Source organism: Neoarius graeffei, chromosome 18, assembly GCF_027579695.1.
Source record: "Neoarius graeffei isolate fNeoGra1 chromosome 18, fNeoGra1.pri, whole genome shotgun sequence".
In the NCBI taxonomy this organism is placed as follows: Eukaryota; Metazoa; Chordata; class Actinopteri; order Siluriformes; family Ariidae; genus Neoarius; species Neoarius graeffei.
The window spans coordinates 8,622,597-8,639,379 of NC_083586.1; the positions used below are offsets into that span (position 1 = coordinate 8,622,597).

Genomic DNA, 16,783 nt, shown 5'->3' on the forward strand with positions numbered 1-16,783 from the left:
AGGCGCCACCGTCTTCACCAAGTTGGACCTATGGAATGCATACCACCTCATCTGTATCCGACAGGGAGACGAGTGGAAGACTGCCTTTAACACCCCGTCTGGGCACTACGAATACCAGGTGATGCCCTTTGGACTCACCAATGCACCAGGTGTTTTTCAGGCCCTAATCAACGACGTCTTAAGGGACATGATTAACCTGTACTTTTTTGTCTACCTCGACGACATCCTTATCTTTTCCAAGACTGTGCAGGAGCACCACCACCATGTCTGCCAGGTTCTCCAGAGGCTGCTACAGAACAATCTGTTCGCCAAGGCCCAGAAATGCAAATTTCATGTTCCCGAGGTCTCCTTTCTGGGATTTATTGTACGGACAGGCCTACTCCAAATGGACCCTGCCAAGACCCTGGCCGTCCGGGACAGGCCTACTCCCAAGTCCATTAAGGAGGTTCAGCGGTTCTTAGGATTCGCTAACCTCTACCGCAAGTTCATCAGGAACTTCAGTTCTGTAGCAGCACCCATGCCGGACCTCACCAAAGGGACAGGTGGATCTTATGTCTGGTCTCCTCAGGCGGAAAAGGTGTTCAAAGACCTCAAGGACTGCTTCTGCACGGCACCCATTCTGGTCCTCCCGGACACCTCCCAACCATTCATCGTGGAGGTGGACGCCTCAGACAGTGGTGTCGGCGCGGTGCTCTCTCAATGTTCGGAAGGAAAGCTGCACCCCTGCGCTTACTTCTCCCACCGCCTGAGTCCTGCGGAGTCCCGGTACGATGTGGGGGATCGAGAACTGCTAGCAGTCAAACTGCCCCTTGAGGAGTGGAGGCACTGGCTGGAGGGAGCGCAACATCCATTCCTGGTTTGGACTGACCACAAGAACCTGGAGTACCTCCAGCAAGCCAAGAGACTGAACCCTCAACAGGCTAGGTGGGCCCTGTTTTTCAGTCGGTTTGACTTCACCATCTCGTACTGCCCCGGCTCCAAGAACACCAAACCTGACGCACTGTCCAGGCTGTTCTCTGCCACTAACAGGGAGAATGAAGTCGGGCCTATTATCCCTGTGTCCCGGATTGTGGCCCCTGTCTGCTGGGGTATTGAGGAGGCTGTCCGACGAACCCAATGCCAGGACCCCGGTCCTGGGACGGGGCCACCGGGCCTCTTGTATGTCCCACATCAAGCCTGGACCAAGGTTCTCCAGTGGGGTCACTCTTCCCCTCTCACCGCCCACCCGGGAGCTTGGAGGACCCTGGACTTCCTGAAAAGACGCTTCTGGTGGCCTAACATGGAGAAGGAAGTAAGGTCATTTGTCCTGTCCTGTGAGGTTTGCACCAGAACCAAGAACCCACGACAGCATCCCCAGGGTCTCCTGCATCCTCTGACCATTCCCCGGCATCCCTGGTCCCACGTGGCAGTCGACTTCATCATGGGTCTCCCTGAGTCACAAGGTAACACGGTCATTTTGGTCATAGTTGACAGATTCTCCAAGGCCTGCCGCTTCATACCACTGTGCAAACTCCCCTCTGCTCTTGAAACAGCGAAACTTATGTTTAATCATGTCTTCCGAGTCTTTGGTCTTCCACAGGACATCGTCTCAGACCGAGGGCCCCAGTTCTCCTCCCGAGTGTGGCACGGGTTCTGCAACATCATCGGAGCCACTGCCAGCCTCTCCTCTGGGTTTCACCCACAGTCCAATGGTCAGACGGAGAGGCTCAACCAGGACCTGGAAACCACCCTGCGAGGCCTGTCTATGGATAACCCGACATCGTGGAGCACCTGGCTGCCATGGGCAGAGTACACCCACAACACCCTGCAGTCATCAGCCACCAAGCTGTCGCCATTCCAGTGCCAATTCGGGTTCCAGCCACCTCTGTTCCCGGACCAGGAGGAGGACGCGGGGGTGCCCTTGGTCAACCAATATGTGAGACGGTGTCGCAAGACCTGGAGCAAGGTCAGGAAGACCCTCATACAGACCTCCAGAACCAACCAGACTCAGGCCAACCGCCTTAAAAGACCTGTACACGCTTTCTGCCCTGGGCAGAGGGGTTGGCTATCCACTAAGGACCTTCCGCTGCGGGTGGAGAACCACAAGCTTGCTCCTTGCTACATTGGCCCCTTCAAGGTGGTGCGCAGGGTGAACCCTGTCTCCTACCGGCTCCAGTTGCCCCGGACTCTGAGGATCAACCCCACTTTCCATGTTTCTCTGTTGCGGCCCGTACTGACGTCTATGTATTCCCCTGCCCCTAGGAACCCCCCACCCCCCGCATCTTCCAGGGTCAGACTGTGTTCACTGTGCATCGCCTGCTTGACTCCCGCCGGGTCTGCGGCGGGTTGCAATATCTGGTGGACTGGGAGGACTATGGTCCTGAGGAGCACTGCTGAGTTCCTGCTCGGGATGTCCTAGATAAAGAACTGTGTCGGGACTTCCATTCGGCCCATCCGGATCGCCCTGGGAACATCAGGAGACACTCCTAGAGGGGGGGGGGGGGGTCCTGTTAGGACTAGGACTGTTTTGGCCTCTAGAGGCTGCTGTTATTTCCTTTTTGTGTCATGTTTATTTTGGCCTCTAGAGGCCACCACTGTTCCTGTGTTTTGTGTTTGTGTTAATTGTCTGTTTAGTCTTGATTATCTTCACCTGTGTTCAATTTAGTTTGTGTATTTATACCCCCTGAGTTCAGTCCTCTTGTCATGGAGTCTTTGAGCTGTTATGTTTATCTCCAGTTTCCTCTGTACCGTGTTCTTTGTTTTGCACTTTGCTTTTCTTTTGGACCTTGTAGTTACTGTGGTTTTGGATCTTCTGAGCTTTGGTATTTTTGCCTTTTCTTTTCTGTTTTTTTGGCTTTTGTTTTGTACTTTTGGATTTTTTATTTTTTCCCTTATATCTTCTGAGCCTTTTTGGATTATTACTTTTTGGATTTTTCTTGTGTATATATTGTAAATAAACCTTTTGATACTTTTTTCTACTTCTGCCTCACGCTTCTGCATTTGAGTCATCCCCCTGGTGGCCTAGTGGGGGTTTGCTGGTTTATCACACCAACGAACCAGGTTCAAATCCCAGCAAAACCCTAACACATAATTGGGATAAGTGGCTCGAACCCCTGTTATTCGCAGCACAAGAGGTCCTGCAAGCCTCCACAGGGTTTTCTCCATTTGAATTATTATATGGGCATAAGCCGCGTGGCATTTTGGACATGCTACGAGAAAATTGGGAGGAGGGACCTTTGCCTAGCAAAAACAAAATTCAGTACATTCTTGACCTGCGTGCAAAACTCCACACCTTCATGCACCTAACCCAGGAGAATTTGCACCAAGCACAAGAATGTCAAATCCAGCTGTATGACAGGGACACATGCCTTAGAGAGTTCACACCGGGAGACAAAGTGCTCATATTATTGCCCACGTCGAGCTCCAAATTAATAGTCAAGTGGCAAGGGCCCTTCGAGGTCACACGGTGAGTTGGGGACGTCGACTATGAGGTGAGGTGAACGGATAGGGGTGGGGCATTGCAAATCTACTACCTCAACCTTTTAAAATGCTGGTATGGGAGGGCCCCATGGCATTGGCGTCAGTAGTCCCAGAGAAGGCGGAGTTGGGGCCGGAGGTAAAAAAGATAACATCTCGAAACACTCCGGTCCCTTGTAGAGACCACCTTTCACCAGCCCAGCTCACGGAGGTGGCCATGTTGCAAAAGGAATTTTCCAATGTGTTCTCACTCGTTCCTGGTTGTACCCACCTCATAGAACACCACATCGAAATGCCCCTGGGGGTGGTAGTGCATAGCCACCCTTACCGCTTGCCAGAACACAAGAAAAAGGTGGTTTGGGATGAACTCAAGGCCATGATCAAAATGGACATAATCGAGGAGTCCCACAATGACTGGAGCAGCCCAGTGGTCTTGTTTCCCAAGACCGATGAGTCGGTCTGGTTCTGTATGGACTATAGAAAGGTCAACGCGGTGTCTAAATTTGAAGCATACCCAATGCCTTGCATTGATGAGTTGCTTGATCTGTTAGGCGCTGCTTGCTTTTATTTGACACTGGATCTAACAAAGGGATATTGGCAGATCCTCTTGACTCCTCTATCCTGAGAGAAAACGGCCTTTTCCACACTGTTTGGATTTCACCAATTTGTCACACTCCCTTTTGGGTTATTTGGGGCACCCGCTACGTTCCAGTGGCTTATGGACAGAGTCCTCCGCCCTCACACAATGCAGCCACATATCCGGATAATATAATAATCTTCAGCCATGATTGGCCGTGGCACTTGGAACACCTGAGGGCCATTCTAAAGTCGCTGAGGCAGGCAGGCCTCACAGCTAACCCAAAAAAGTGTGCAATTGGGCAGGTGGAAGTACGGTATCTGTGGTCACTTGGGTCATGGGCAGGTGCATCCACAAATTAACAAGACTGCAGCGATTGCGGCCTGCCCAAGGCCCAAGACCAAAAAGGAGGTGAGATGGTTCCTGGGGCTGGCTGGCTATTATCATAGTTTTATACCTAATTATTTGGATGTCACCAGCCCACTAACCGATCTCACTAAAAAGTGGGCTTCAGATCCGGTCCAGTGGACAGAGCAGTGCCAGCAGGCCTGCTCTGAGGTAAAAGCTGCACTGTGTGGGGAGCCCTCACTTCTCTCTTCCCTTTATTTTGCAGACTGATGCATTGGACAGAAGGCTGGGGGCCATTTTGTCCCAGAAGGTGGAGGGCAAGGAGTGCCCCATGCTGTACATCAGCCGGAAACTCTCTATGCGTGAAAGCAAGTACAGCGCCATCGAAAAAGAGTGTCTTGCCATCAAGTGGGCGGTCCTTGCCCTCCGATACTACCTGATGGGGCGCCCTTTCACTCTCTGTTCAGACCACATGCCCCTCCAGTGGCTCCACTGCATGAAGGATGCCAATGCATGGATCACCCGTTGGTATCTCGCCCTCCAGCCATTTAAGTTCGAGGTTGTCCACAGGCCAGCGGCACAGATGGTGGTGGCGAACTTCCTGTCCCGTCGGGGGGAGTCAGCTCCAGGCCAGATGGCTCCCCGGCCTGAGTCGGGCGGTGGGGGTATGTGGCAGTGGGGGCGTGGCCAAGCAGCAGTTTGTGAATGGAGGGCAGGGTCAGGGAAGGTAAGTGGCTAAGTCATTCCACCTGCTGTCAATTAATGTGTGTGTGTGTGTGTGTGTGTGTGTGTTACAGGGACGGAGCATAGAAGGAGGGGGAGAGCAGAGAAAAGGGAATCTCCCGACCAGAATGCATGTGTGTGTGCATGTGTGGGAGTGAGTCAGCTGAAAAGATATATATATATATAATAGAAATAAAGTTTGTAAGAACTTCAGTTCCTGCCTGCCGTGCTTCTGTACTCAGCCCACACCAGGGATTCACTACAGTACACAATCTGTCTGACTGTGCATTGGTGGAGTCCCAACTCTTTCGAGATGGTTTTATAACCTTTTCCAGCCTGATGAGTGTCAACAACGCTTTTTCTGAGGTCCTCAGACTTCTCCTTTGTTTGTGCCATGATACACTTCCACAAACATGTGTTGTGAAGATCAGACTTTGATAGATCCCTGTTCTTTAAATAAAACAGGGTGCCCACTCACACCTGATTGTCATCCCATTGATTGAAAACACCTGACTCTAATTTCACCTTCAAATTAACTGCTAATCCTAGAGGTTCACATACTTTTGCCACTCACAGATATGTAAAATTGGATCATTTTCCTCAATAAATAAATGACCAAATATAATATTGTAGAATAGTTCAGTTTGTCCCCCCTCCCTCCCCCTACGGGATATGCATTGCAGTGTTCTGTTTGGCTACTGCACTTTGGTGGCCATACTAGTTAGTGAATGTTCGCATTGAATTAGTCATTCTTTAGTTTTTCATTGTGTGGCTTGTAGCTCATCATATGGACAGAAGAAACATTCCTGTTCTGTGCCCGAGCAAGAGCTGACAAGTTAACCACCCGAGACAATCGTTTGCACTGTTGTAATTGTTATATTTAAGACCTCAGTAAACGTTCGCCAAAGAAGATATTTCCTTGTCGTGTGAATCTTTACCCACGTCTCACCACACTGAGAAGAATGTGCAGCACGACAACTGGTGTCAGAAAGCGGGATGAAAATCATCAGTCTGAACTTGAAGTCAAAGGAAATCTACAGTCTGTGAGTCTAAAAGAAAGCACTGAAATGTTATGAAGATATAGCTAACTTGCTGAAGAGTGTATCCACCTAAGCCCATGTTTACATTAGACCGTATCAGCGGATCATCAGATTAACGTTTTTAAAACGATTAGTGTGCACACAGCAACACCAATACACAATTTGCGTGCACACAGCAACACCAATACACGGATATGCTCGGCTCCGCAGGCATCCTGCGCTCCAAATCACTCCGCCCTGAACAGCGAGTGCCCTCTGGAGGGTGCGCACTCCGGCCTTGCGCAGCTCACAGAGCACGCGAGTGAAGTGCACAAGCTGTGATTTGGGACTGAGCCGCTGTCTGTGTGATCCCAGCGCATATCACTTACCACTTGCAAGTGGAAGGATGGCAAGCCTAAAGACAATCATAACTACACAATGGGCAGTATTTGCATCAGTATTTTCATACTTTTATACTCTTTAATGAAAGGTGATACAAGGCGGAAGTCCGCGCCGTTTTTCAGCAGTCGCGTCACATGACCAACGCCAGCGAATCAGGAAGGTGGATGTCACAGTGACGTTGTCCAATGACAATGCCAGCTAGAGCTCAGCACAGCGTATCCGCGTATCTCAATGTTTACACAGCACCGGAGCTGACACGCTCTGGATTGAATATGTGGACCCTGGCGGATTCCCGTTTCCCGGCGTTTCCAGGTGGTTTAATGTAAACGGACAGTGCATCCATGAAGAAAACGAGACAGATACGGTCTAATGTAAACTTGGCCTAAGTTAAACCTGCAATACTGCTGCTATTGTTTGCTTATCACCACGGTGAAAACTGGCTAAGAAGGAAAGCCCCCAACTCTTTCAAAGAGCTAGCAAGCCATCTGACAAACTGCTAATTGTTACCCTCGTGATTACGAAGTGTTAATGCTCATCTGAATAGCCCTAAATGGCTTAACAGTGGACTTGAAAACACAGTTGTTAAAGGTGTGAAAACCGAAAGCCCTGACGAAGTTAAAAAACATCTTATGGTGCATTCCAAGTCACTGTTTGGACAATCCTCACTCATGCCATTATAAAAGTTTCAAGCAAGCTAAAAGGAAAATCTTTCTGGCTATAGCTGAAGTTAAATGAGTCACAAACAAAATGAAATACAGTGCTCAAATGAAATCGTTTTATTGACTACAATTCACCAGCTACAAAAAATGAATAAATAACAACAATAAAAGGAAAAAAAAGTAAACACTTTAAAATGACTGAAGAATTACAAGGCGCCACAGCAGAGCCTGTACAGGCTGATAAAGCCCCACAGTGGCTAGAAGCATTACTGTATAACCAAAATCAGCAAACAAAACAACTGCAAATGATGCTGGCCCCCGTCCTAACACACATAAGTGGAAATCCAATTACACACCAAGCATTACCCCCTTTTGCTGCTCCCACTGTAGATGGGGAAGATAGTGCACAATGCTCCACGTTGCACAGTCTTGTAGCTGAGCCAGGTGATGTTCCCTCTGCCCCTTGGGGAATGTCAGCAAGACCAAGCAGCCATACTAGTGGTCCTTTTGCATCCGAGCTGAATGTCATTAACCAGCGGGCTCACAGCTCTGGTCCGCCTAGGCTTAATCTTAACTCCGAACCTGTTGTTAGACGTAGAGATGGCAGAAACTCAGAGCGTGAAGGCCAACACACATTTCCTTACCAAGACGGCCAAAGACTGAACAGCTTAGCTCACAGTGGCCAACAGTTTATGCAAGATGTGTGCAGGCCTAAACTTGCCATATATGATGCTAAAGAAGACTGGGATGCCTTTTTGTTACCTTTCGAGCGCCTGGCCAGGAAATATGGATGGACTGCTCCTGAGAGAGTAGATAGGCTGTTAGAATGCCTAAGAGGCGCTGCAATTAGGTATGTCTGCTCACTGCCAGAGCATATAAGGGAGGATTATGTACTGCTAGTAGAGCAACTTACACAGCGGTTTGGACTAAAAGATCCCCCCACTACAGTAAGGAGAAAATTAGGCGAGCTTCAGCAAGGTAAAGAGACGACAGCTGAATTTGCAGAAGAAGTGCGCCGTCTTGTCACATTTGCATACCCAGGAGTAGACCTCCAACTACAAGATCAGCTCGCAACAGATGCCTTCCTGAAAGGTTTACGAAATCAAAAAGTGGCCTATGAAGTTATGAACCGGGACCCAAGCTCGCTAGCGGAGGCACAGAAGAGCGTAGAAGCCCATGAACATAACTTTAAAGTGACTGTGGGTCGTGACACTGAAATTAAAAATAGAACAAGGCGCATTTCGTGGGCTGATGAAGATTTTGCTGCCAGTGAAGATTACACTGCCTCTTCACGTAGAGTACAGACTCCTCAGTATGTGACCACTGATCAGTTTACTGCACTGAAAGATGAAATTAAGACTCTCACAAAGACAATAGAAAATTTGCAGTTGCAGTTGGGAAGTCTGCAGTCTACACACGCTGTGCACCAGTGAGCAAAATCCCCAGTGCAATCTCACATAGTAGCTCAGCAGCATGTGCAGTCAGACCGAACATGCTCTCGGTCACCAAGCCCAAGTCGTGGGGCACCTGGTACATGTTTCCTGTGTGGCAAACAGGGACATTTCAGGAGGGACTGCACAAAGTTGCTAAGCCCAGTGCCTGCTCGCAACCATGGTGAAAACCACCCAGGCAATCATGTGCAATCCAACAGCACATATGAGCTAAAACTGAGCTGTGCTAAAAGCAAAGGTGAGAGTCTGCAGATTCCCATAACTGTAAATGGCATTCCAACTGAGGCTGTGGTGGATACAGGAGCTCAGACAACCATAATATCAGAGGCGCTGTACCAGAACTGTTCAGAAGAGCAGCCCACAAGCCTCTGTAAAACCTACCTTCTGAATGCAGGTGTTGGAGAAGGCATGACAGCAAAACAGGGCCTGTCTGTGACATTTTAAATCACATCCAAAACAATAAATTGGGCTGTACATGTAGCTCCCATATGTGACTCAGTTCTCCTTGGCCTGGACCTGATGAAGGCTCATGACGTCGTCATACACACCCATGGCAAAGTTTTCATTGGGAATGAACTTGTGCCTATTCTTGAACTTGTGCCTTCAAAAATAGTGGGAGGAGATGGAGCAGACTACAGTGTCGCTAGGGTGCTCTTGAGAGAGGCCACCACTATACCACCCACTTCAGAATGTGTGGTGTGGGGAGAAGTCGAGAACCCCAGGCCTGGTGTGCCAGCAGTGCTAGAGCCCTTGAACATCACAGAAGCCGTTGCATCTGGAAGTGTGGCTACCACAATGGAGAAGCAAGTGCCAGTCAGACTATGCAACTTCTCAACCAGCAAAGCAGCCCTGTTGAAAGGTGTGTGCCTTGGGCTTTTGGTGGAGGCCTATCCCGAGAAACCGAAAAGCCTGCGGGTGAAGAGAGCAGTGACTGATGGTGAGAGTGAGCTGGAGAACATGTCACCACTGGTGATTGGAAGAGTGGCAACGCTTGATGACCTGCCTGAGCATCTCCATTGCCTGGTGGAGGCCACGAGTGAAACTCTCAATAAAGAGCAACAACAACACTTCCTCCAGTTGCTGTTAACTTACCAGTCCCTCTTCACTAAAGGTGACTCCAACCTGGGTTACCTCTCCGCTGTCACACACAAGATCGACACGGGGCTAGCCAAGCCTGTGCGGCAACCAGTGAGAAGAACACCGCTTGGATTTCAAGGCGAAGAAGAAACCCATCTCCAAGACATGCTGAGAGCAGGTGTCATCACGCCATCATCATCAGAGTGGGCCTCTCCAGTCATTCTAGTTTGAAAGAAAGACGGAGGAGTGCGATGGTGTGTGGATTACCGTAGCCTGAATAGCCTGACGATCAAAGACATGTACCCCCTTCCCAAGATAGAGGAGTGCCTTGATATTCTTGGCAGAGCTTCTCTATTCTCCACGCTTGACCTGCAATCAGGCTATTGGCAAATAGCAGTGGATAGCAAAGACCATGAGAAGATGGCATTTATCACCAAATGGGGCCTCCATGAGTACACACGCATGCCCTTCGGGCTTTGCAATGCTCCGAGTACTTTTCAGAGGGCGATGGAGCTCGTCCTCAGGGGGTTGCAATGGGAGACGTTGCTTATTTACCTAGATGACGTCATAGTCCTGGGTAAGAGTGTGGGAGAGAGCCTCAACCGTCTTGCTCAAGTCTTTGAATGCCTGCACGAATATGGCCTGAAGTTGAAGCCTTCGAAATGCCACCTGCTTCAAGAGGAAGTTCTCTTCCTGGGCCATATCATGAGTGGAGATGGAATCCGCCCAAATCCAGTGCTGGTCAGAGACGTACAGCTTTGGGAGCCTCCCAGCAATGTTCAAGAGCTGCAAGCTTTTCTCGGATTATGTAACTACTACCGTAAATTTGTCCCATTTTTCACCGAGATTGCAAGTCCTCTCCACAACCTGCTAAAGAAAGGACCTGTGTTTCAGTGGACTGAAGCCCATCAAGAGGCTTTCACACAGCTCAAAGAGAGATTGACAACTGCTCCAGTCTTGGGGTACCCCACAGCCAAAGGCCAGTTCATTCTCGATACTGACGCATCCAGCCATAGTGTTGGAGCTGTTCTGTCACAACTCCAGTGGGGGGAGGAGTGAGTACTGACATATGCCAGCAGTCACCTCACACCAGCTCAGCAGAGGTATTGCGTCACCAGATGTGAACTGCTTGCTGTGGTGCGCTTTACCCGTCAGTTCTGTCACTACCTCCTGGGAAGAAAGTTCCTGCTGCGAACAGATCATGGCAGCCTCACCTGGCTCTTTCGTTTCAAGTATCTTGAAGGTCAGCTGGCCCGGTGGCTGGAAGAGTTGTGCCAATATGACTTCCGCATAGAGCACAGAGCAGGCGTCAAACATTCAAATGCTGATACCATGTCAAGGCAAGGCACTGGAGATCTGGACAAATGTGACTGCTACCAAGCTGGGAAGTACCTGTCTGAGTTGCCATGCCAAGGTTGTAAGTACTGCCAGAGACTTCACGAGCAGTGGGCCAGGTTCGAAGAAGATGTTGACGACGTTGTACCACTGGCAGTGAGATACCTGGAGCCCAGCAATGAGACCAACAGTGCTGATGATCACCGGGAGCAAACAGAACAGACAACAGTACCCCAACCGGCCACCCCAGTAGTCAACTGGTTGCAGTCTGTCAGCACTGACCAACTTGTCCAACTCCAGAAAGCCAACCCTGTCCTCTCCATCCTACATCAGTGGAAGGACTTGGGTACACTTCCTACTAAAGCTCAAGCGATGCTTGAGAGCCCTGTAGTGAGAAAGTTCTGGCTGTGTTGGCCTCAGATCGTCAGACATCAAGGCGTCCTCTTCTATTGCTGGGAGAGAGAAGGCACCCAAGATCCAACATTGCTGTTGCTCATGCCATCAGCCATGCAACAGGAGGTTCTACAGGCCTGCCACAACCCGCCCCACTCCGGTCACCTGGGAGAAGCAAAGACACTGGAACGTCTGCGCCAAGGCTACCACTGGCGCGGGATGTGAGAAGATGTTTATCTGTTCGTGAAAAAGTGTCAGCACTGCAATGAATGCAAAGCTGCTGGACCGCTCAAGAGGGCCCAGTTGCAAAGTTACCAAGCTGGCGCTCCTCTAGACCGTCTCCACTTAGACATCCTTGGACCGTTTCCTGTATCCAGCTCAGGGAACAAATACATCCTCGTCATAATTGACCAGTTCACTAGGTGGGTCGAAGCCTTCGCTGTTCCTGACCAGGGGGCTGAAACAACAGCCAAGAAGCTTGTGTACAAATTCATCGCTCGCTTTGGCTCTCCTCTTGAGTTGCACACAGACCAAGGTCGTAATTTCAAGAGCTGCCTGTTCCAGAGTGTCTGCAAGCTCTTGCAGATCACAAAGACCAGAACGACCCCCTACCACCCTGCTTCTAATGGGCAGGTGGAACGGTTCAATGACTCTGCTTCAAATGATCAGGTGCTATGTGGACAAAAATCAGAAAAACTGGGATAAACACCTGCCACTACTCACCTCCGCCTACCGCAGCTCCCGCCATGGAGTCACAGGCTTCATGACCAACCAACTCATGCTTGGCCGGGAGGTCCACCAACCCCATGATCTTCAGTCTGGAACTGCGGAACTCAAGTCTGATCAAATGGGAGTAGCTGATTACCTCTGCAACCTCAGAGAAGGCCTTGAAGAGGCCCAACACACAGCGCGAGAACATCTTCATGCTGCACAAGAATGCCAGAAGAAGACATACGACGCAAGAACAGAACAGTCTTACAGCGTCGGAGACCTGGTGTACATGAAAGATGACACAAAAAAGAAAGGACTAAGCCCCAAGCGCCATGGAAAGGGCCCTTCATCGTCTCAGCTCGCCATGGCCCAGTCATCTATGAGATTCAAGGTGCTAAGCGCAGCAAGATAATGCATCACGACCGACTCAATGCCAGTGAAGTGGTAATGCATCAAGTGGTAATGAAGATAATGCATCACGACCGTATGCCAGTGAAGTGGTTCTGGCCTGGGTGGGTCGTCAGAGGAGCCGCATGTTACAGCAACGCCAGGACTCCGCAGACCCATCACCCGAAGAGGATGCCCCGCTGGTGACGGACATGCTGCTGCAGAGCGGCATGGACGACGCATCAGCAGAACCAGATCCCCAACAACCTGAACCTGCGGAACCCAATATCCAAGAGCCACGCCAGGAAGATGGAGCGTCTCGATCCAGAGCTTCCAGCCGTTGGCGAGGAAGACCTATGAAGATCCATGGGAGTCCAGATAAGACTTTTAAGACTTTATGTGGGCGTATAGTCCACAAGCCTGATAGATTCAGGAACTAGTTAAAAAAAAAGAGAAAACAGTTCATGCATAGATATCTGTAATTCCTTGAGTTTAAAAGTAACATGATTTGTGATCATAATTAACAGAAAAGTAATAACTAGCATTTAAAGAAACTAGGTTACTGTTTAATCTATTTTCTGAATATCTCTTAAGTTTGCCTAGACTATTGCTAACTTCTGTTAAATGTTAAAATGTATTTCCTTGTCATGTTTAGTTGAGTCACCTGTACTGAAGGGACTCAGTACTCTTGGAGGGGGATAGTGTAGAATAGTTCAGTTTGTCCCCCCTCCCTCCCCCTACAGGATATGCATTGCAGTGTTCTGATTGGCTACTGCGCTCTGGTGGCCATACTAGTTAGTGAATGTTCGCGTTGAATTAGTCAGTCTTTAGTTTTTCATTGTGTGGCTCGTAGCTCATCACATGGACAGAAGAAACATTCCTGTTCTGTGCCCGAGCAAGAGCCGACAAGTTAACCACCCGAGACAATTGTTTGCACTGTTGTAATTGTTATATTTAAAACCTCAGTAAACTTTCGCCAAAGAAGATATTTCCTTGTCGTGTGAATCTTTACCCACGTCTCACCACACTGAGAAGAACGTGCAGCATGACAATATTTTTGTCTTGTTTGTTTCTCTTTATCTACTTTTAGGACTTGTGTGAAAATCTGATGATGTTTTAGGTCATATTCATGCAGATATATAGAAAACTCTAAAGGATTTATAAACTTTTAGGCACCACTGTAATAATATGTACAAATAGGTACATACTTTTTTTATACATGTTCGAAATAAATAAATTCATTCATTCATTCATTCATTCATAATAATAAGAAAAAAAACATGCCAAAAACAATAGAGCTTTGCACCTACTGTACAGTGCACCTCGGTGCTCGGGCCCTAATAAAAAAAGAAGAATCCTGATGAATACAATAGGGCCTTGCACCTCTGGTGCAGCGGCCTCTGGTGGACACCAGAGCCTTTGCACCTCCACTGTTCAGGCCCTAATAATATTCATTATAGAAACAATAGGGCTTTCCACCTACAGTGCAAGCCTATGGCCTACACCTCGGTGCTCGGGCCCTAATAATAATAAGAAAAAACTGCCAAAAACAATAGGGCTTTGCAACTATGGTGCAGCCCATAGGTCTACACCTTGGTGCTTGGGCCCTAATAAAGAAGAAGAAGAAGAAGAAGAAGAAAACAATAGGGCTTTGCACCTACCATGCTCGGGCCCTAAAAAACATGCCAAAAATAATACAGCTTTGCACCTCCAGTGTAGGCCTATGGCCTGCACCTTCGTGCTCAAGCCCAATAAGAAGAATCAATACAGAAACAATAGGGCCTCACACCTCCAATGCAGTGGTCTCTGGTGGTCACCAGAGGCCTTGCACCTCTGGTGCTTGAGCCCTAATAAAAAAAAATCTTCATGAATACAATAGGGCCTTGCACCTCCAGTGCAGTGACCTCTTGTGGACACCAGAGGCCTTGCACCTCTGATGCTTGGGCCCTAATAAGAATTGATACAGAAACAATAGGGCCTTGCACCTCTGGTGCAGTAGCCTCTGGTGGACACCAGAGGCCTTGCACCTCTTGTGTTCAGACTCTAAGAAGAAGAAGAAGAAGTAGAAGAAGAATCAATACAGGAAAAAACAGGGCCTTGCAGCAGGCTCTGGTGGACACCAAAGGCCTTGCACCTCCAGCGCTCGGGCCCTAATAATAATTATAAGACAAAGTAGAAGAAGAATCAATACAGAAACAATAGGGCCTTCCCCCTCCAGTGCAGCGGCCTTTGGTGGACACCAGAGGCCTTGCACTTCCGGTGCTTGGGCCCTAATAATCAGTTCAATTTATATAGCGCGTTTCTCATACCCAAGGTTGCTTTACAATTAGGAAAAAAATAGTTGACCAAAAGAGAGTTGGGATGTAATTCCAATGGCGTAGCTACCGCAGTCCCACCAAAAGGCACACGAAGATAAATCCCAAATCACCTGCACAGTGGCTGCGCCACCGCCAGGCAACATCACTTGGGTCACCGCACCATGGATCCACAAAGTGAGCACAGAAGCACCACCACACAGAGCGCTGGTATGTCCCAAACCACCTGCACAGCCAACACGATGCCACTGGGCAACATCACTCAGAACACTGCGCCATGCACAAAAGCAATGCCGCACAGATTGCTGGACAACCTTGATGTTAAAAGAACAAAGACCTCACTGCAGTTCATAGCGAGGACAGCAAGCATCACCCATGGTGGACCAAGGCCTGGAGGGAACCAACGCCCAAAACTGGGCCCAGAGCTATGCCACAAACAGTGGACAAAACACTCAAACAAAAAACAAACATCAAACTACACAAACACAAAAAAGAAAAAACAAAATGAAAAAAAAGAAACAGAAAAAGCTCCAGTGAGAAGCAGCAGCCAGAATGTGCACAGCATACTCTCAACTGGAAATGGAAGAAAAAAATGTATATGGTTGTTAACCATTAGGTGACAACTGGCAGACTGAACAACCTGTGTTTTCTCTCTCTCTCTCTTACCCCCTCTCTCAATCTCTCTTTCTCTCCCTCTGTCTGTCTCTCTCTGTCAAGTTACATGTCAATCCTGAGACACCAGTGATGCTGACCTCTTCTGCTCTTTGGACCTGCCTGATCCTTCCTGATGTTCTCCATCTGGCTGGAGTCTCATCACATCACTCCTGTGGAGGACGGTCCCATATGGGCAGTCAAAAGACACACTTAGAAGATGGATCTGGACACTTACAGTTTTGCTATGATGGCTTAGGACTAGAATTGCCATGATAACTTTTGGACTGCAGTTGTCATGCACAGTTTTGCACTCAAGTTTCCATCAATGAACATTTGATAACTTCAACACAATACACTTCATGCTAAAAATATAATGAATTTCATGGTTACACAAGCGTACTTTGTGACTATACAGGGCACAGTTATGAACTGACTTGACTTGGACTTCTAAATCAATAACCTGCTGAGAAGTGGAGTATATTTGTCAATGGATCACTGAGGAGGCTTTCCAGTGAATACAGTTGGATTTCCCTGAGTCTTAAACTAATCAAAATACATTTATTTTCAATTAACACAACAAATTGTACTTTACTGAATTTAATTTAGTTTGTAATTCAAAAGAATAACACATCAGACACTGAATATAAAAATATAAAGCATATTTGTTTAAATCTGAACACAGTGTTACTTGGGTATATAGGAAGACTTAATTGTTTCAAATTAATTTTGCTGAACTGTTGTCATGTAATTGAGGTGATGGATGGATGTAATCACTGGAAGAGTGTTTATTTAAAAACAGGCAGACAAACAGCACAAAAAAATAGGACAAAAGCAAAGTTGTGGAAAGGACAATGGTCAAGCAAGGCACAAAAAGAGTATCAGAGGTAAGGCAAAAGGCAGAGTCCAAATACACAAAACAAAGTCAAAACCAGAGAAGCAAGACAGTGATACAAGGCTTAGTAACGTGAGACACAAGGGACACGTATACTTCGCAAAGTCTTGTGTGTTGTGAGAGTATTTTTAAGCATGTGCTGTGATTGCACTCTAATCCAGAACAGGTGCATGGCAATTGATCCTAATGACACAGCACACATGTATGTTAGTGGCAGTTCGAGGTGTGTTTCTGTGTGCACCAAGCACAAACATGTGTAGGTGTGACACCTGCACATAAAAGTGAACACACACCTAACCCTGTTAACACATGGTACTGGTTAGCATGTTAACATTAGCTAACACTGAGCACCAACATTGTTTTTAACAAATCTCTTCCTGTACA

General features: G+C 48.1%; 1 pseudogene; it reads left to right on the plus strand.

Annotated features, from left to right (window-relative positions):
- LOC132866636 (uncharacterized) overlaps positions 1 to 9,943 on the plus strand; it is a 32,596-nt pseudogene extending 22,653 nt beyond the window's left edge.
- The last annotated feature ends 6,840 nt before the right edge of the window (positions 9,944 to 16,783 follow it).